Below are 21,653 nucleotides of genomic sequence, written 5' to 3'. Positions count from 1 at the left end.
CAGAAAGTTATGGGAAGGAGGACATCCAACGTAAGAAGATTCCCGGAAAGGCAGGAAGGGGAAGATTTCTAGGCGCAGGTGAGAGAATTCGGTTTGGAAACCGAGGAGGGAAAGGTTAAAGATGAGTGCCGAAAGAAAGGTGATTTGCTGGAATTTATTGCTACAAGCCACAGCGAAAGAACTTTGCTAACTCAAGTAAAAAGGAATGTTATCTGCAAGGCTTTGGGCAAACTCCCAAAATTCAGAAGAAGACCAGGTAACCAGACTCAGCAACATGGCTGAACGGGGTGTGAAAAAGACAGGAAAGCTCAAAACACGGCATGAGCCCAGGTGAGGCCCCGCCGCTGGCCCGGCTGCCTCTGGATATGCAGTCAGATGTGATCTGGCTTCAGCTATGGTCCCCGCAAAGCTGTGAAGCCCCCACCTGTTCTCCCGAGATTCAAAAGCCTGGTGGCAGTTGTTGTCTTAGCAAACCCTCCAACATCTGTCCACTATCCACCTGCAGGACTTCTCTATTCTTTCTTTCTTTCTTTCTTTTTTTTTTTTAATTTTATTTCTTTATTTGGCGGAGAGAGACAGCAAGAGAAGGATCTCAAGCAGGGGGAGTGGTGGAGGGAGACATAGGCTTCCCGCTGAGCAGGGAGCCCAGAGCTGGGCTGGATCACAATATCCTGGGATCATGATGGGATCCTGACCAGAGCCAAAGGCAGATGCTTAAGGACTGAGCCATCCATGCGTCCCCACCACCATGACTTCTAAGAGGACCTGACGATTGTGCTATGTGAGACATACTTGATGTCCCCACAGGATACTCAGGGCAGACCTTGTTTCCAAAATAAGGCTCTTACAAAAAATAAAAATAAGGCTCTTACAAAAACATACACAAGTCTGACAGTCAAGAGCAGCCATATAGGAGACCCTAATCTACCCCTCCCCAGCTCTCCATTTCCCACACCTGCATTTCAAAACCAAAACCAAACAACGCATATGATGCAAAAGGCTCTGCCTCACATGAAAACAGGCAGCCTTGGCACCACTGAAAACACCCTATTTCACAAACCAGCTCATTAAAATCTCTCCAGGCTATCCAAGCTCTGCCCCAAGACCCCTGACTGACATCTGTTCCTTTGGTTTTCATTCTCCAGCAAGCTTGTTCTGATATTTTGTAAGCCACAGACTCAGGACAAAGTCAGAGGACACTAATGCATATGTACACTTGGTGGAAAGAGATTGAAAAGAAGGAAGTTGAAACACTGACATGATACAATACGGAAGGAAGCTCTGGGTCATGGCTCTAGTTCTCTCTGCGGTAGGTCTCTGCTGTGGGTCATGCTGAGGGCTTCCCTAGACCACAGCCTGCTCTGCTTTGCCTTCAGCCAGCCCTTCGGAGGCTGGAGGCCCTGCATCACTGGGGTTCCCCTCATGTCCCACAGGAAGATTTCAGCTCTGGGTCCTCTTGTGGCCTTCCAGAACTGCCTTTCACTAATTTTCTGTTTCTTTTTAAAGCATAACTTTAGTTTGGGGCATCTGGGTGGCTCAGTTGTTAAGAGTCTGCTTTCAGCTCAGGTCATGATCCCAGAGTCCTGGGATGGAGCCCCACATCAGGTTCCCTGCTCAGCAGGAAGCCTGCTTCTCCCTCTCCCACTCCCCCTGCTTGTGTTCCCTCTCTTGCTGTGTCTCTCTCTGTCAAATAAATAAAATCTTTTAAAAAATGTTTTTAAAAAAACCCATACTTTGGTTTTTATTGGGCATGAACATATATGACTTGATAGTAAATCAATCCTACCCTATAATTATAAAATGATGCTCTTTACCACATTGTAAGATTTCAATTCTCAGCCAGCCTATTTCTGATGTCTTCATGGGAACTCATGTGATATAATAATAAAATGGCTGTATCCCCACCAGGTTATTCAAATCCCCGCTTAAATCCTACACAATGGGTGCCTGGGTGGCTCGGTGGGTTACAGCCTCTGGCTTTGGCTCAGATCATGATCAGAGGGTCCTGGGATCGAGCCCTGCATTGGGCTGTCTACTTGGTGGGAAGCCTGCTTCCCCCTTTCTGTCTCTGCCTACTTTTGAACTCTCTATCAAATAAATAAATATAAAAAAATCTTAAAAAAAATATCTTACACAAGTGGCCCCAATTTTTCTCTTTTCAAAATAAAGACTTTAAGACACAAGATGGTTTAGGAAAAAATGGAAACTCCATAGCCTTAAGCCAAACAATCTGAGGGTTTTGAAGGGGTGGGGGTTGGGGGGTTGGGACAACCAGGTGGTGGGTATTAGAGAGGGCAGGGATTGAATGAAGCACTGGGTGTGGTGCAAAAACAATACTGTTATGCTGAAAAGAAATTAAAAAAAAAAACGCTAAGGGATGTCAAGTGTCTATTTAATTAAAGTGAAAGTAAAGAGAGAGATATAAATGGAGTCAAAAGAGTGACAATTCTTTGTGAAACTATGGAGATAAGAGAGTCCAGACAAGGAGGGAGAGAGCTAGATGGGGTGAGGAGTAGAGCGGAAGAAGTGAAAGAAATCCCCCATGACAGGGGAGGAAAGGCCCAAGGGGCAAAGTGGAGAGAGGGTTTGTAGGGGAGGCTAACCTGGCCCAGACCACATAGCCTTTGCCAACCACACTGAGCGGCAGTGCTTTTCTGAGGGCTGGGGGTCTTTGCAGCAGGTGCAATATTTAGGTTTTAAAAACTATTTTTAAAAGATTCTGGCTCTGACTACAGGACAGATAATGTCTGTTGATAGAATGCAGCAGCAGTGAGAGGTACATGTCAGGGGTAAGGGTGAGGGAACAAAACTGGATTTAGGGAAGCAGACCCGTAAGGAGGCAGTTACGATGGTCCACATGAGAGGCAATGGGGTGTATGTTCCATGGGGTAATGTTCCATTAGATTCCAGTGGAATCTCTGTCCAGGTCACAGCCAGGAATCACTGCGGCAGCAGGAAATGGCAGGAAAAGATAAAATGGGGGGAAAGCAGTGAAATTTAAATTGGGAGGAAACCAAACTGACCCACGGTGGACACAGAAGAGCAACAAAGTGGGAACCAGAAACACCTCTTCGATGTTAAAATATACTTAATGTCATGGATGCTGTTGGCGTTCACCATTTCCTAGCCACCAAATATCCATGCATGCAAAGTCCAAGGACTGTCTCTAATTTCTTTCTGGAGGACCCCTCCGAGATCTGCATTCGATGGCCCTGTGTTTCCCCTGGTACTGATGCCACTCCTGGCCAAAGGGAAGGAGGCGTAGCTGACTCTCTGCTCAACAACCCCTGCAAGTGGGTTCCTGTCTTGGATCCTGCTTCATAGTCATCTGCACAGTGGGGAACATACCCTGGGCCCAGTCGATACACCCCACAGGACCCCACACCTCCCATTCTGGTCCATGTTCTGGATCTAAGTACCCAGGATCCGAAAATGACTGGCCTAAACATCTCTACCTGCTTCCAAGTCCCATGGTGGCCTCTTCCCCGTCCTGAGGGCAGACTAGGCTGGGGGTATGTCCTCCCCTGGGTGGGTAATAGCTAGCTGTTTGTGGCAGTGTGGACCATATGTGTGCATATGTGGCCCCTTAGGCTGTAGGCCAGAGTCAAGAAGGGAAAGAGAACTCGTCGGGCTTTGAGCTACCCTCTTCCATTTTTTTTTAAAGATTTTATTTATTTATTTGACAGAGAGAGATCACAGGTAGGCAGAGAGGCAGGCAGAGAGAAGGGGAAGCAGGCTCCCTGCCAAGCAAAGAGCCCGATGTGGGGCTTGATCCAAGGACCCTGGGATCATGACCTGAGCTGAAGGCAGAGGCTTAACCCACTGAGCCACCCAGGTGCCCCCGGGCTTCCCTTTTCAAGGATGCTATAGTCCAGAGCAGGCCATCTACAGAGTCTGAGAATTCTAAATGCAGACCTTCCTCCCAGGTTATTATGAAGGTATATTTTTAAGAGCATAGAATGTATTTTATTTAAAATATAATTTGATTTATACTTTCAAAATAATTTTATGTATTTTATATGGGCCTCTATGTAAAATCTTGCTTTAGACCCCTCCAAAAGTTAGGCCTTAGACCAGCCTGGCCAATCAATGCAGAACATCATATTCATTGTAGTGATAAGCTAGGGTTTAGGGAATGTGTCCCGGGCTGACATAGTGAGGAACAGTGTGGGTTTGCTGAACTCATATGAAAGAGATCCTTCTTCCCCTTGTTACATGGCTTGAAGCTGAGAGGACCAGGATGGAAGAGCAGCAGCAGCCTTCTTGTCACCATGTGGAGTAGAAGACTGAGTTTGAGGTGTAGTCGCGGGTATAGAAGTAGACAAAAGCCAAAGTCTGGACTGTTGAACTCTTGACTAAGTATCAGTTAAAGTCAGATCTACTCCTGGTCTTTTCAGTAAGGTAATATAGTCAGTTTCACCATAAAATATATCAGTTTGGCCTGGGTGTTCCTTCCCCTCTGTCAATCAATAGGTAGAGGCAAATAAAGAATTTAATAATAGATTATTTTTAATCCATCAATTTCTTTAGCCCATCAATTTCATCTCCTCCACCCACCCATCATCCCTACCTCCACAACAATTTTCTAATTTACCCAAATCTTTTATTTTTTTCTAAAGATTTTATTTATTTATTTGACAGAGGGAGAGCCCAAGTAGGTGGACTGGCAGGCAGAGGGAGAGGGAGAAGCAGGGTTTCCACCAAGCAGGAAGCCCAATGTGAGGCTCCATCCCAGGACACTGGAATCATGACCTGAGCCGAACACCACTGACTGAGTTACACAGGCACCCTAACTTACCCAGAGCGTGTTGTATGGAGACCAGATAGCTTAATTTTAGGGTGAAGTCAAGTAAATCCAGTTGTGAATCCTGACTTGGTGGCATGCGAGCCAGATGGATGTTCTTCTCTGGAACTTTTATTCCTTAAGTAGTGGCCATGTCCTATCGAGAGAGTTGGAACATTATTCTGGGGCCGGGGGTGGGGCGCGGTGCTATGGCAGCATCGAGAGTCCTGCACTGATGATGTTGAGCTCTAGTGACAGCGTTGCTGGTGAAGATATCCTAGAAGGACAGTTCTGTGTAAGAAATGCCTATACATCCTGTCGTCTGGTCTCTCCTCATCCTAGCTGAGTTTCAAAGCCTGGTTGCCCAGGTTCTCATCAGTTCTGGAAGTTACCAAGTCTCCTTAGGCAGAGCTGGGCTCCACTGTGTGCCACCAAGCATTCTTCTACCCAGTGGTCTACAGTGTGGGATCCAGTAGTGTCTTGAAGGCAGTATAAACTAAGCGAATAGAACAGCAACGACAGTCTGAGATTGTCTATCTGACTGAGGTGTGGCTCAGAAAAGAAATTATATTTCTTTTCTTTTAAGAATTAGGATTCTGATTTAAATAATTGATGTAATTATCGCATGTGGTCATGTGGAAGAAAGTGCCTACTGAGGGTCAGTATTGGAACCATGGTGTCTCTACCATTTGAAGATTATTGGGCATGGAATCTTCCAGAAAGATAGGATGAGACAGCTCCCTCTCATACCCCAGACAGCTTTAAAGAAGGAAAGATGGGTTTCCATAATTTCATGCAGGTTAATGTTTGTTTGTTTTTTCCCCTTGAGACATCCTCTTTGATTCATTTAATATTTTTAAGTGTGTTTTTAGTTTCTAAGTATTTGAAGATTTTCCTGTTATCTTTCCATTACTGATTTCAGGTTTAATTCTGTTGTGGTCAGACAACACGCTCTGTATCATTGCAGTTCTAAACTTGTTGAGGTTTATTTTATGGCCCAGGATGTGGTCTGTCTTGATATGTGTCTCAAATATGAGTATTCTGCCATTCGTGTTGGGGGGGGCAGTTCTATAAATGTCAGTTAAATCCTATTGGTTGAGGGTACCTTGTATTCCCTATACTAGCTGATTTTCTGTTTAGTAGTATCATTCAGTGTTGACAGGGGTGTTGAGGTCTACAATTGTATTTGTCGACTTTTCTGTTTCTCCTTTAAATAGAGAAGACACCCATGATTTTTTTTTAAAGATTTTATTTATTTATTTGACAGACAGAGATCACAAGCAGGCAGAGAGGCAGGCAGAGAGAGGAGGAAGCAGGTTTCATGCTGAGCAGAGAGCCTGATTTGGAGCTCGATCCCAGGACCCTGGGTTCATGACCTGAGCCAAAGGCAGAGGCTTTAACCCACTGAGCCACTCAGGTGCCCCTGCCCAGGATTTTTAATTGTATTTGGTAAGAGGAACAGAAAGAAATATTGAGATGAGTCCATATTGAAAAATATTTGGAAGAGTCCATCTTCTCCAAAGTGGAAATCCCCTTCCCATGGCTCTTTTAATTGAAAAATTACTTCTGGTTTGGAGAGAATAGTAGCCTAATTTGGACCATAATGTCATATGTCACTGCCTGATTCTCGAATGGGTACCTTTGGTGTTTTGGAAAAACAAAAAAACAAAAAAACAAAAACAAAAACAAAACAAAAAAACAAAGATCAGAAATACACATATTGAATCTTTGATTTAACTTCCCATCAACTATGTAGCAGGGTTATTTTTCTCTAAGGAGAATGAGCTACTCACATCTTCCAAGGGTCACTGGACACTGGCTATAGGTACCATTAATTATTGGGATCTCAGTGTACCATTGCTTTGCACTAGTCACAATAGTCTTACAAGGGTCAAGGAACAAATGGAGTTTTGATTCACAAATGCTTCTCATAGTTCCAGCAGATCATGAGTCTTTTTCTTTTTTTTTTTTAATCAATTTTCTGGTTGGGGAGCATGTAGTTGTTGCATATACCGTCTATCCTGTACGAACATGCCTTTCAGATTTGATACAAGAGCTATTAAGGTAAGAGGAGCCAAGTTGAAACGTATGGACCTCCCTCTAGCAATCAAACTAATAATGCGGAGGTATTATAATTTCTATGGAGAAATATTTAAAGTTAATGTTACCCCCAACCAAAAAAATTTCCGGGAAAATATGAGGATGGCGGGTTTTTTTTTAATTGTTTAATTTAAATTCTGTTAGCCAACATATAGCACACCATTAGTTTCAGATGTCGTGTTCAATCATCTATCAGCTGCTTATCACATTGGGAGATGGGCGTTAGGGCGGGCACTTGGTATGACAGGGGCGGTATCTTTTTTATTTTTACTTAACTCTCAGATGTGGCCAGTTCAATTGATCTTGGATTGGTCTTGGAGAATGAAAGTGGATTATTGGGGCACCTGGGTGGCTCAGTGGGTTAAGCCTCTGCCTTTGGCTCAGGTCATGGTCTCAGTGTCCTGGGATCGAGCCCCACATCAGGCTTTCTGTTCCACAGGGAGCCAGCTTCTCCCTCTCTCTCTCTCTGCCTCTCTGCCTACTTGTGATCCCTCTTTCTGTGTCAAATAAATAAATAAATAATAATCTTGAGAAAAAGAAAAGAAAGTGCATTATTGAGGTTTAGCAGGTGGTAACTCCAATCACATTTATTATTTGGATGTGATCTCTTTGGAGGAGCAAGGCGATGAAAGTTCTCCTGTTGATCCACTGGGATGGCCACAACCATCTCACTGCAGAATTACTCCAGCTGTTTGGCTCCATGTCACAACTTAGTCTATAGAGGCACAACTGTCTTAGTCACTTGTAACATATTACACAGGCCAAACATCCTGGTGACATGAGCCGCTAGAATGAAGACAAGAAAGGTCTTTGGCCTTAGTCAAGCTTATGTCTGTTCATGGAAGGAGACATGAGTTCTGTGAAAACCCTATTACCTCATAGTCTGAGAGATGCTCGGGTATTTGTTTTCCCCAAAATAAAAGAGGACTTTCCTTTGTTTACTCTACCTCATACTGTGTATTGTTAAGAATATGTGCTGGGGCGCCTGGGTGGCTCAGTGGGTTAAAGCCTCTGCCTTCAACTCAGGTCAGATCCCCAGGTCCTGGGATCGAGCCCTGCATCGGGCTCTCTGTTCAGTGGGAAGTCTGCTTCCTCCTCTCTCTCTGCTTGCCTCTCTGCCTACTTGGGATTTCTGTCTGTCAAATAAATAAATAAAATCTTAAAAAAAAAAAAGAACATATGCTGTCTTTGGATGGATATTTGAAGCTAATAACTGAGTATTCAGAAATACTCCTCTAGTGGGTTGAAATATATGTCCATGTCCTAAACCCCAGGACCTGTAACTGTTATCTTATTTGAAAAAAGAGTCTTTACAGATATAATTAAGTCAAGGATCTTGAGATGAAAATCACCCCAGATTTAACTCATCCTTATAAAAACATGTACCCTAAGTCCAGTGAATAAGGGAATAAGAAAAGGGAAAGATGCAAGGAGACACAGGGGGAAGTCAATGCGAAGACAGGGACAGAGTTTGGAGTAATTCGTCTGCAAGGCAAGGAACGCCAAAGATTGCCACAGGCACCAGGATCTAGGAGAGACTCAGGGGGCAGATTCTCGTCAGAGCTTCCAGCAGAAACCAACCCTGCCAACTCTTTGATGTTTAATTTTTGGCCTCCAAAACAGAGTAAATTCCTGCTGTTTGAAGTCGCCGAGTTTGTGGTAATTTCTTACAAGAGCCCTAGAAAATTAAAACAATGTCCCCATTGGAAAAGGATCCAGAACAATTTTCCCTAGATGGTCCAGGTTACGGTCCAAGCAGATCCCATCAATGGCCCTTAAAGTTTTGGAGGTAGATCAAGATATTGTAGGAGACAACGACAAACCCCAGGAGGAAAGTCTCAGACCACTGAGGTTTTCATCAAGTTCCTGCTTAGCAGGAATTTATTCTCTTTGACAGAAAGAGCTTTTGGATTGATATGGGGCTTTGATAAGTACTGAACTCTTGGTTATGGAAAGCCAGGGGAGCCGAGGCCCTGAGTCACTCATTAGGACCTGTGGATCTATTCCATTTAGCAAAGCTTCACCACGTGCAAGCAGTGTGTAAAGATGAGGTCTGAGCTGGCCCTACAAGGCACAGGTAAATGGTATCAGCCTAGGACTCATGTTTTTCTTCTGCCTACTTCTGCTGTACCCTATTAGGCTTAATTCTCAATTAGTCAGTGTAAAGGCTGAAAAATCAAGGGACTCTTCAGACTGCAAAACCCGAATGTTCTCACTGGAGACTGTGACAGGGACATGCATGTAAGTCTTAATTCAACCCAGCCTGAGGTGGCAGGGGAAAGCACGCATTCTTCCGAGACACTGGGGAAAAGGGGCCCCAGACAAGACACTGTTCTTGTTTGTCAACCAGATTGTAGTAAGGGTGTCAGTCCAGTAGTGAAAGAAATGCAGCCAAGAGTCTGGAAAAATGTAGAACATCAGAAAGTAGAAAGGAAGGATGTGACGAGATAGAGAGAGAGACACCTTCAGAAGGAGGATGAGCTGGGTGAAGAAGGTGGCAGGACCCGGAGGGAGAGAGCATACAGAGACCCTATAGAGGAGGTAGCTCATTCCAGCTGGTTTCCCTGAGGAAGGAATGTCTGGAATTGGGCAGGGGGAGGGGCATGGTAGAAATGAGAGGAATATCCTGGCCCAATAAAAATCTGGGTAACGCTGAAGTTCTTAAAGCTGTTAATACAGACTCCAGAAGTCTATGGTGACCTTCCAGAATATGACCCAGAATCTTACAGGTGAGTTGACGAAACAGAGTAATTCAGTGTTTACTGTGATGGATAATGCTGGTACTCCCACCAGATCTCCTTCGGTCTCTTTTATTATTAGGGTCCCAGGACTTTGAGATTTTGCTCCCAATAACCAGCTCCTGAAGCTTCCCCCATGACCATCGAAGGATTGGTCTGGCAGAGTCTGGGAATTTCCTCTCTTCTAAGCCAGTGACTGATGGATTTGGGAGTTTGAAATCTCCATGCCTGTTGCCTTTGGTCAGGACAGGGCTGAGCTGCAAACTACATTCCAGTGATCCAGAGATCCCCATCGTGGGATAAATCTGAGTCAATTATCTGTAAACTTTACCTGAAGTTTACCTAATATGGCTTCCTTCTTGTTCTTGTCCTGATTTTCTGATTTGCTCAGAAATTTACTTTTGGGATTCCTTCATTCATAAGTCACGTGTACAGCACTCCCTGTCTTAGAGTCTGAGGTGGAGGCAGTGGACCTGGGACAATTACGAATCTCATCAGTAAATGGTCCCTTGAATTTGGAAGTCAAGCTTCGTGTCTTTTAAACAAATAAAGCCTTTGCTGAAAGAAAAACAACACAGATCCTTTAATGAGGGACACCCTCATGCAAGCAGCTAACATCTGGCCTTTTAATATAGTAAGTCGGGGGACTTGGAAGACAGTCCCTACTGCCTGCTCCAACACAGCAGACACAGTACAACTGATCTGCCATTAGGCTTTTCAAGTATGTTTTCCCGCTGGGAATTTCAAAATTCATACACTCATGACATGTGAAAAATATTTAAAATGCCAAGGAAAGCAGATGGTAATTCACACGTTGTTTTCTTTACTAATAATTCAGTTGGTCTCTTTGAACGGGTTGTTGTATGAGTACTAGGACGGCCACGACACAGTTCCACAGGCTGGGGGGGCTAAGCAGCAGAGATTTATCTTCTCACAGTTCTGGAGGCTGGACTCCAAGATGAAGGTACAGGGAGGTTCAGCTTCTTCTAGGGTTTTGCTCTTTGGCTTACAAATGGCCACCTCCCTTCTCTGTGAGTGTATGTCCCTGGTGTCTCTTTGTGTGTCTGAATTTCCTTTTCTTATTGGGCCATCGGTCAGATTGGATTAGGCTCACCCTAATTGCCTCAGTGTAGCTTAATCCCTCTGTAAAAGGCCCTATCTTCAAATACATTCACCTTCTTAGTTAACCCGGGGTTTGGACGTCAACATAAATTTTGGAGGAACACAGTTTATCCCATAGCAGTTGGATAGGGTGTAAGAACGTCAGGTATGAAATATTTCTTTGAATGAAAGATGATTTAATCAGAGGAAAACACTGCTTATTAGTTGTACAGAAAAAGCCAGATTTTTAAAAAAAAATTTTATTTCTTTCCAGCTTAACAGTATTCGTTGTTTTTTGCACCACACCCAGTGCTCCATTCAATCCGTGCCCTCTCTAACACCTACCACCTACCACCTGGTTCTCCCCACCCCCCACCCCTCAGATTGTTTGGTTTAAGGTTATGGAGTTTCCATTTTTTCTTAAACCATCTTGTGTCTTAAAGTCTTTATTTTGATAGAAAAGTTGGGGCCACTTGTGTAGGATTTTAAGATTTTTTATATTTATTTATTTGATAGACAGAGTTCACAAGTAGGCAGAGAGAGAAAGGGGGAAGCAGGCTTCCCACCAAGTAGACAGCCCAATGCAGGGCTCGATCCCAGGACCCTCTGATCATGATCTGAGCCAAAGCCAGAGGCTGTAACCCACCGAGCCACCCAGGCACCCCTTGTGTAGGATTTAAGTGGGGATTTGAATAAGGTGGGGATACAGCCATTTTATTATTATATCACATGAGTTCCCATGAAGACATCAGAAATAGGCTGGCTGAGAATTGAAATCTTACAATGTGGTAAAGAGCATCATTTTATAATTATAGGGTAGGATTGATTTACTATCAAGTCATATATGTTCTTGCCCAATAAAAAACCAAAGTATGGGTTTTTTTTAAAAAACATTTAAAAAAAATTTATTTATTTGACAGAGAGAGACACAGCAAGAGAGGGAACACAAGCAGGGGGAGTGGGAGAGGGAGAAGCAGGCTTCCTGCTGAGCAGGGAACCTGATGTGGGGCTCCATCCCAGGACTCTGGGATCATGACCTGAGCTGAAAGCAGACTCTTAACAACTGAGCCACCCAGATGCCCCAAACTAAAGTTATGCTTTAAAAAGAAACAGAAAATTAGTGAAAGGCAGTTCTGGAAGGCCACAAGAGGACCCAGAGCTGAAATCTTCCTGTGGGACATGAGGGGAACCCCAGTGATGCAGGGCCTCCAGCCTCCGAAGGGCTGGCTGAAGGCAAAGCAGAGCAGGCTGTGGTCTAGGGAAGCCCTCAGCATGACCCACAGCAGAGACCTACCGCAGAGAGAACTAGAGCCATGACCCAGAGCTTCCTTCCGTATTGTATCATGTCAGTGTTTCAACTTTCTTCTTTTCAATCTCTTTCCACCAAGTGTACATATGCATTAGTGTCCTCTGACTTTGTCCTGAGTCTGTGGCTTACAAAATATCAGAACAAGCTTGCTGGAGAATGAAAACCAAAGGAACAGATGTCAGTCATGGGTCTTGGGGCGGAGCTTGGATAGCCTGGAGAGATTTTAATGAGCTGGTTTGTGAAATAGGGTGTTTTCAGTGGTGCCAAGGCTGCCTGTTTTCATGTGAGGCAGAGCCTTTTGCATCATATGCCTTGTTTGGTTTTGGTTTTGAAATGCAGGTGTGGGAAATGGAGAGCTGGGGAGGGGTAGATTAGAGTCTCCTATTTGGCTGCTCTTGACTGTCAGACTTTTGTTTTGTTTTTGTTAGAGCCTTATTTTTATTTTTATTTTTAGTACGAGCCTTATTATTATTTTTTTAAAGATTTTATTTATTTACTTGAGAGAGAGACAGTGAGAGAGAGCATGAATGAGGAGAAGGTCAGAGAGAGAAGCAGACACCCCATGGAGCTGGGAGCCCGATGCGGGACTCGATCCCGGGACTCCAGGATCATGACCCGAGCCGAAGGCAGTCGTCCAAGCACCTGAGCCAACCAGGCGTCCCAGAGCCTTATTTTTTGAAACAAGGTCTGCCTTGGGTATCCTGTGGGGACATCAAGTATGTCTCGCATAGCAGGACCTTCAGGTCCTCTTAGAAGTCATGGTTGTAGGGGCGTGTGGGTGGCTCAGTACTTAAGCATCTGCCTTTGGCTCAAGTCAGGAGCCCATCATGATCCCAGGATCCTGTGATCTAGCCCCCCTCTGGGCTCCCTGCTCAGTGAAAAGCCTATGTCTCCCTCCCCCACTCCCCCTGCTTGTGATCTTCTCTAGCTGTCTCTCTCCGCCAAATAAAGAAATAAAATCTTAAAAAAAAAAAAGAAAGAAAGAAAGGAGAGAGAAGTCCTGCAGGTGGATAGTGGACAGATGATGGAGGGTTTGCTCAGACAACACCTCCCACCAGGCTTTTGAATCTCGGGAGCAAGTGGGGTCTGTCTATCTTTCTCACTGCTGATCCCTCACAGAGCCTAGCTTAGAGCCTGTACAACTTTTATAAGAATCATGATTCAAAAAGGAGCCATGTTAATAACAAACCCAAGAATTCAGACCATAGATTTGGAGCAAAGCATATGAGTTTCAGAGAAGCAGACATTTTAGAAGAAAACAGCCCCTCCACTCTTAGAGGTGTTGAAACCATCCCTTTTCCCCAGGTCTTAAAGAAAAAGAAAGCTCTGAGAGTATACCACTGCGAATGAGTAGGAAACAGCATTGAGTACTTAATGCTCTCAAAATGAACACTTCCCTTCAAGAGATAGCCAGGAATTCCTGAGAGCAGCAGATTTTCTTTACAAAAACTATGGGATTATGGGCAAAAATAACAAAATGGGGGTCTTGAAAATCCTGAGAATGCCCCAATGGTAGGACAGATCTGGGGTCAGATCTCTGCTGTGCCCCCCGGCATTCATCGTTTTTTTCTGCAGCCTTTCTCTCTTCCTTTGTGGGATGGATGTCTTCGATTTATTGTAAGACGATGGCACACTTCACATCAGACATAACATGGGGGACAAATTCCATGTATGTTGGGTTTTGTCCATTTCTTTTCCATGATTCAAAAAATAGCCAGGAGAATACTTCCTTGGTTGTTTTAAAGATTGAAAAAAAAAACCCACATAAAGTATCTTCTTAAGCTATTTTACTATAAGTTGATGTTGACTGTAAGACCAAACTAGGTTGGGGGGAAAAAAAATCTTCCAAAAAAGGGGCTTGTGCTTGTGGGTATGCACAACCTTATGAAGAAATAGGGGCCAGACAGGAATCAGAAGAAGATGGGAGGGCCTTATTTACAGAGTCTGTATAGACTTATTTAAAGTAAACTTCTAAGGCAGTGCTTCTCAAACTTGACTTTGTATCATGGAAGGTCTTGTTAAAACACAGATTTTTGTCCACTTCCCCCATCCCCACAGCCCTGCCGTTCCTGATTCTACAGTTTGGGGTGGGTCCTAAGAATTTTCATTTCAAATAAGATGACAGCGATATTCTAATGCTGGAGCTAGGACCACACTGAGAACTATTGCCATCGAGGCAATTGTCAGATTCTCAACCTTGGTTGTACCTTGAGATCACCTGGGAAGCTTTGCAAAACACCAATGCCTGTACTGAACCCAAGCTTCAGTTGAGAAGTTCTGAAATTTCACTGCTTTGGGTGGGGGGTCTGGACATCAGGAGCTTTAAAAGTGCAAAAGTTAAAAACAATTTCACAATTGTTAAAAACAATTTCCCTGTCGGTTCTGGTATATGTTAGAAAAGGGACATTTAATTTTTTGTTCATTCCGTAAATATCAATTGAGTTTCCACTATAACCTGAGCCTTGTGTGGGGTGTTAGGGGTATGGATATAAATCAGACAGAGAAAGGCAGATTGTCACTTTGATAACTAATGAGGTGGCTGGCATACCAATGATTTACAGAGAGCTATTAAGAGCTGTGAGTGGGGGCCCCTGGATGGCTTAGTTGGTTAAGCGTCTGCTTTTAGCTCATGTTACGATCCTGGGGTCCTGGGATTGAGCCGCACATCCAAATCCCTGTTCACCAGGAAGCCTGCTTCTCCCTCTGTCTGAGTTTTCTCTCTCTCTCTCACTCTGTTAAATAAATAAAATCTTGAAAAAAAAAAAGCTCTGGTGGAGGTCAATGAGTTTTAAGTGAGCAAAGACTTCATTAAGGAACTCAAACTTACTTTTGAAGAATGAGGATTTTTTTATGGGCAGAGACTTAGGGGAAGAACATATGGAGGAGAGGCCTGGAGCTAGGAATGGACACAGGATGTGTTCACAGGTGTTCTCAGTTACCTGGAGCCTGGGGTAGGTGGTATGGGAGGAGGCCACAGAAGTTGTCTAGAACCAGGGAAAGTGTTTTGAGATTCCAGGAGGGCGGGGCTCCTGGGTGGTTAAGTCAGTTAAGCTTCTATCTTAGGCTCAAGTCATGATCCTAGGGTCCTGGGATGGAGCCCCACATAGACTCCTTGCTCAGTGGGAAGGCTGTGTCTTCCTGTTTCTCTGCCTGTTGTTCCTTTGTTCCTCCTGCTTGTTGCTTTCTCTGTTTAAAAAAAAAAAGAGAGAGATTCGAGGAAGAGAGTGATATGACTGGGCTTAATCACCAGCTACATTTGAGATAGGAAGACCTACCTGAGAAATATTCTCTAGGTAGAATCCTCGTTTTCTTTTTTAAAAGATTTTATTTATTTATTTATTTATTTATTTATTTGATAGAGAGAGAGAGAGAGAGCCCACCTGCGCGCACATGGGGGAGGAGGAGTGCGAGGGACAAGCTCAGATGCAGGGCTCCATCCTCGACCCTGAGATCATGACCTGAACCCAAAGCAAGAACTGGATTCCTCAGGCACTGAGCCATGCAGGCGCCCTTGAATAATCTCTATCTTGAGGTTATATCTAGGATATTCTCCAGAGGTATATAATCAGGGCACCCAAACATCATAGACTAATAGGAAAACAAGACACCAGCTTCCTCCTCATTGGCTAACTCCCAAACTTCTGATTTGATTCTGGGGGGACAGGAAGGACACATTTGTTCTCACACGAGTCTACCTGGAATTAATCATCAGTTTAAGCCACAGACGTTTTTCCCCTTTGAGCTACACAAAGGAGCATCTTACCATCGATACCATCCTAAACTTGGAAAAATATGGCAATATTTATTTCACATGCATCAGAGGTGAGGTCTGATGGACAAGGCATGACTTGGAATGTGGAAGATACACCAGCCCCTTGAATCTCTAATACCCTTTCTTTCTTATATTCTGCTTCGCCGTTACTCACTAGTTCTTTGATTTTTAGCAAATTATCGGAGTCTCAATTTCTTCATCCTATGTATCTTACACGGTTTTGTCAGAGTTTAATGATCTTATATAAAGTCCTTGAAAGGTCCCTACCTTGCACATTAAAGCACTCAGTAAATAACTATTATCATTTCCAAATTAAAGTCTCAAAAACTGAGAGCTGTTCTACAAATACCCCAAAAGAAAGGCATCGGTACAAAAACACTCTTCCTTCTAGAATGTGCTGTTGAATCGCAAAGGCAATCTGTGCCGTTTAATCCTTGGAATTTAGGAAGACCTGCTGCTGAGCCATTCCCTTTCTGTTGATTACAAAGGCAGGAGAATTCAGATGGAGGCCGTGGGGGCAGTTATTTTAAATATTTGGATGTTTAAAGCCTTATGCAGGAGCCTGCTATATTTGCCTCCTGCAATTCAAAACCTCCAGTCCCCAAACCGTGTTTTCCTCTGTGCCCTTAAAACTAGCCAGCTCGACTTCTGCTTTATTTTGATAAACCTGGAAAGGCAGAGCCCAGTCTTTTTTTTTTTTTTTTTTTTTTAATTTTTGTTATCTGGCTTTTTTCTTTTTCTTTCTTTTTTTCTTTTATCTTTTTTTTTTCTTCTTTCTTTTTTTTTTAATTTATTTTTTATTTTCAGCATAACAGTATTCATTATTTTTCACCACACCCAGTGCTCCATGCAATTCGTGCCCTTTATAATACCCACCACCTAGTACCCCAAACTCCCACCCCCCACCCCTTCAAAATCCTCAGATTGTTTTTCAGAGTCCATAGTCTCTCATGGTTCACCTCCCCTTCCAATTTCCCCCAACTCCCTTCTCCTCTCTAACTCCCTTAGCATGGAGAGCCCAGTCTTTTAAGTAAAGCTTTTCCAGGGCTTAAGGCAGCCGAATCTAAATGAAACTGAAAATGACAATGAGAAGAGGTAATGCTATCTATCACTGTCCGCTGGTTGCCGTCTGTAGCTCTCCCTAGCAATCGCAGGATAAAATAAAGCCCCGTGTTGAAGGGCAGGGCATAAGCAGGCTGGCTCTTCAAGCCTCAGTTAGCTCTGCAGGGAGGTGGCTCTGAGAAGGACCCCGATGGAAATGGAGCTTATAAAGATGTCTTGTAGCAGCCTTTCATGTTTGCCATGTGGCTGCCCCTTCAGCTCCCTAATACCCCTTCTCTCTTAAATGATACGAAAAGTTCTTAGCACAAGTCCCAAGGAGAGGGAAGCAGCCTTAAAAGGGGAAGAAATCAAAGCTTTCCATGGTGGCAGTGCTGTGCTTTTGTTTCCTGGTAACACCATTGCATTTCTGGGGGTGCATCAGGAGGAGGAGCTGAAGGGGGAAGCATGGAGTTTGTTTTTGTTTTTTTTTTAAATTTTTTTTTTAAGACTTATTTTAGAAAGAGAGAATGAGTGGGGGGAGGGGCAGAGGGAGAGAAGCTCAAGCAGATTCCCCATTAAGTGTGACCTGATCCTAAAAGCCTGGCATGACCTGAGCTGAAACCAAGAGCCACTCTACCAACTAAGCCACCCAGGAGCCCCTAGATGGGAATCTTGAAATACTCCTCCTGCTCAGGACCCTCCTTTCTCTGTGCCTCTGGCCTTCTTCTCTGCCACTGTTCAATCTTCCATTCCCAGCTACCCTACATAGGTCATAAGCTCAGTTGATACCTCGAGGTCCCAGATGGATTAAGAATCTTGCAGTGGTGCCTGCATGGCTCAGTTGGTTAAGCAGCTGCCTTTGGCTCAGGCCATGGTTCCAGGGTCCTGGGATCGAGCCCCAGTGGGGATCTGCTTCTTCCTCTCCCTCTACCCTTCCCCCTGGCTTGTGCTTTCTGTCTTTCTCTCAAATAAATAAAATCTTAAAAAAAAAAAAAGTCAGATGCTCAGGTAACTGAGCCACCCAGATGTCCCCCTCCACCTCCCCCCACCTTTTTTGTTTGTTTGTTTGTTTGTTTGTTTTTCCCCAAGCACATTTTGTTTAAGACCTACTAGGGCCAAAGATGCCAGCAGAATTTATCCAAGATTTGTTTGGTAGGCTTGCTTTTTTAGCTGCTTCACTTTTTCTGACCCTTTCTTGTTGCTTATAGCTTATTTGGTCAAGTTTTATGTCCTCTCTTAGAACTGCATGATCTAGGCTTTGTATGCTGTGTATCTGTATAACCCTGTTTCTCTCTTTAATTATGTTTTTAGCATTCAGAGTGATTAACATGGCAAAGTAAGTAGTAAAGTATTTATAGAATTGCTGCATTTTCTCCTAGATTGAAATGATTTATTTCATTTCGCTAATGACACTGTTATAACTTTCTGTGGCCTCCCCTAAGGCTATCTAACCAATATATTTTAGAAACCTTTTACTCCTTAGTTTCTTGTCATTTATCTAACAAGGTTCAAATGGTTAAACACATTGTATAGGATGCTGTATTTCCCAGAAGAAATAAAGAGGCTTGTCTCTAGGGACTTACTGTGGTCTCTCAGTTGTACTGAGATTTTTCTGTAGGCATACAGTGTGGTTTATGGAACATGGGCTGATAATGAATCCAACCCCACACTGAGTGGATGCAGTGGGATTCCTGGAATACTGATGTCTAATACATCTGTGAAGATGTTACATATAATGCTTCCAAAAAGCAATCAATTTTCCAATTTAAAGTAAATATAAATTTGGTGTTAATTCACTAAGGGTAAAGACAAACAGGTCTCAAGCTGGTTTAGTTTTCAGGTGTGATCTGTTAAAAATATCTGCTACCTCAATTCAATTAGATAATAAAAACAGTTGCTCAATAAGTGAAATAATAGAGATGATTGGTTTGAATTAGGTGTTATCTACAGGTCTGTGGCTGTATTTATACTCTAGTTAGTGGGCTTATGAGTCAAATCTTAAGGTCCACCTCTAATGCTTTCAAGTTAAGTTTAAACATTAGCTTGAGGGAGGGTTTCTCTTTGACTTAACTGTCTGCACCACCCCTCCCTTAAGATTTGACTGTGGAAGGAGTTTGTCCCGAACTTTGTAAGACTCACAGTGCTGTTCCTTTCTCTTCCAGTCCTAAAATTGCAACAGATTTCAGTCCATACTTTCCAGCTTGATTCATGATTTTCTATATGTTTCTAATTATCACAAGTGTGTGAAACCTTCCAAAGTATATTACCCCTAGGTCATTTTATTTAGAAAATAAATTTATATGCCATACAGCACTTCTGGGCAAGGAAACATGGTAGAATCCTGAGGACATACCTCTTTAAGTATTATAACAGTTAAAATACGTTCTGAGTGTGGAGCTGGCTGGGCTGAGGCTTTGTGTTTGGGGATCCCTAATATAATCAGCTACTGAATTGGGTTCTGATGTGGGAGGGAAGTCAGCCAGATGGGAGCACTGTTGCCTCAAAAGTTAGAAGAAGTAGAAAAAAGGAGCTGGCCGAGGTTGGGTTTCACCTAAAAATATTTTGTTGCGGTCACACTTTGAATTAGCAAGAGACTCTTCCAAAACTGATCTTATGTTTTTCAAACTTGTACATCTGTATGGAAACGTGATGATTAAGCTATACATTCAGGCTGAGTTAAAGTCAAAAAACAGTTTTATTCAGCCTAAACTAATTTTGTGCCTAGGTGCGGTTTTCCAATATTCATCAGATTTGTAAGCGGGGTGGGCTTGGATCCTCTTCCAGAAAGAGCTACTTTTTGGATATTCATTCTAAGGAGTTTACATGTTTTGTGCTGTTTGTCTTCGTGGCTTTCCTAGGTCGCAGATATCAAGAAAGTCAACAACTTGATCAGAGAACAAGACTTATATGCTTTGAAATCTATTAAGATTCCAGTGAAAAATCATGGGATCCTTACAGAGACCCACAGAGAACTCAGATCCCTCCTGAGCCCATCCTCAGAGACCAGAGTGACCTTCGAGGAGCAGCCAGACCCAGATAGAGCAGCTGTAGGCGCCGGTGCCCTCTCCAGCCCACTGACAGATTTCTTTAAGGGCATTGACGAGAATATTGAGCGCGTGGTGCAGTCAGAAATCTTTTTAAATGAAAGTTACTCGGCAGAGACCTCCAATCAGCTGCTGCTCCCGACTTCTCCAAAGACCCCCACGAAGGGTGCCGACTGTGGAATTCAGTGGTGGAATGCCGTTTTTATCATGCTTCTAATTGGGATTGTTTTACCAGTGTTATAATTGGTCTATTTTAAAATACAAGCTACTGGCGAGATCCCCAGTAGCTTGAACATAACTGCTGTCCCCAATGGCTCGATGAGCGTGAGTGCAGTTCCAGGGCAAGCCCCCAGATTAGCAGTTCCAGTGCCAACTGTCCCCTCTGCAGACAGCCAGTTCAGTCAAACCACCCAGGCAGGGAACTAGCTCTTGTTTATAAAGAATCAGGTAGTGTGAGCATTTGGCCTCTTAATGTGGATCACCTGACATCGGTCATATCCTAGGGTGCTGCCTTTCCTTTTCTATGACCTACGGACATGTCTCAGAAGCTGCTGTGTATTCTCCAGGAACATTTGACCCTGGGGAATAGGCTGACCTAATCCAAGGCTGTGGGAGCCAAAACATGCGCCCCCCTGCTATCCCCCTACATCCAGAGGTAGAGTAAGGGACATTTGCATGTGACACATGCTATTTCTTGAAGGTATATAGTGGACTGGCACTGCATGGGCCCCCAAGTTGGAAGTGTTTGGAAGTTGAGGAGCAGCATTGGACCTTCACTGTGGGAGCCTCTGACGTCAGCTTTGGTCACTGCTGTTTGCAGTGTCTTCTGCCGTGACACGTGGTGCTCTTTGTCTCCCTGACAAAGGTGCTGTCCAGCAGTGGTGAATATCACCCTGTTTTGGAGTATGACCGAATTATAATTAGCTCTATTTCATATTTGTCCCACCAGTTGGCCTTTTTGAGGCAACGTCACTTCTAGGATCAAAAAAGGCCTGAATCTGAATTGCTCTAATACTGAATAAATGGCAGGTGTGTACCTTGTACTTCTAGAACTACTTAGGAGTACACAGGCTTGCTTTAAGCTGCTGCATGGTATGGCCAGCACTTCCTGGCTAGATCATTTGGAGCTTTTGCTCAGTTTCTTCTGAAGAGCATCCCCACTGCAGTGGCTAATCAGATTTCCCAAGTTAGCATTTTTGGGAAGAATTCGTGCTGCCCAGTGCCTGGAGCTGAGTAGGTGCAGAGAGAAAGAGGAGTGCCTATCGCCAGGGTTTCAACACGTGGCACATATAAGGCCAGACAGTCAATGCCAGTCGCCAGTCTGGCATTTCTGAGAGCAGCAGCCCCTGGAGGTACTTGGAAGGGAAATACAGGGAGAATGGGCGTGCTTCCTGCTGCCTCCCTGACTCTAATCTTGGGAAGTCTAGAGCCGTTGCCCCAGAATCAGGCTCAGTGTTTTTCTTTGTCTAAATACACTTTATATAGTGTAGCTCATAATGTTAAAAGACCAAACCACAAGCTCCCATCGGCCGGAGGTTTTCCCGTCTACACATCAGGTGTCTGCTGCAACATGCTAGAGGCTCAAGGGAGGCCTGGGTCAGCCTCAGGCCTTGCAGGTGGAGCAGGGGTACACGAGGTGAGGGTGAAGGCCTGTTTGGCTGGAGCCCATCTTGGTCCCATGGAAGGGTGGAAATGGGCTTACATGGTTCGGAGGAGCTTGCCTTCAGGGAGGAAGACTGCACAAATGCTGAGCTTGGAGGTGGTT

At 44.0% G+C, this 21,653-nt stretch overlaps 1 protein-coding gene and 1 pseudogene across 3 annotated transcripts in view; one reads left to right on the top strand and one right to left on the bottom strand.

The window, feature by feature from the left end:
* LOC309867653 (melanoma inhibitory activity protein 2-like) overlaps positions 1 to 21,653 on the bottom strand; it is a 525,646-nt gene that overhangs the window by 292,338 nt on the left and 211,655 nt on the right. The window lies entirely within an intron of this gene.
* On the top strand, positions 4,893 to 20,314 carry LOC309866669 (lysM and putative peptidoglycan-binding domain-containing protein 4 pseudogene; annotated as a pseudogene). Its single transcript has 2 exons — positions 4,893 to 5,078; positions 19,703 to 20,314. The product of its transcript is annotated as a lysM and putative peptidoglycan-binding domain-containing protein 4 pseudogene (transcript).

Source organism: Mustela nivalis, assembly GCF_964662115.1.
Source record: "Mustela nivalis genome assembly, chromosome: 6".
Classification (NCBI taxonomy): Eukaryota; Metazoa; Chordata; class Mammalia; order Carnivora; family Mustelidae; genus Mustela; species Mustela nivalis.
The sequence above is the reverse complement of the archived record's forward strand: the minus strand, read 5'-3'. Positions and strand labels throughout refer to the sequence as shown.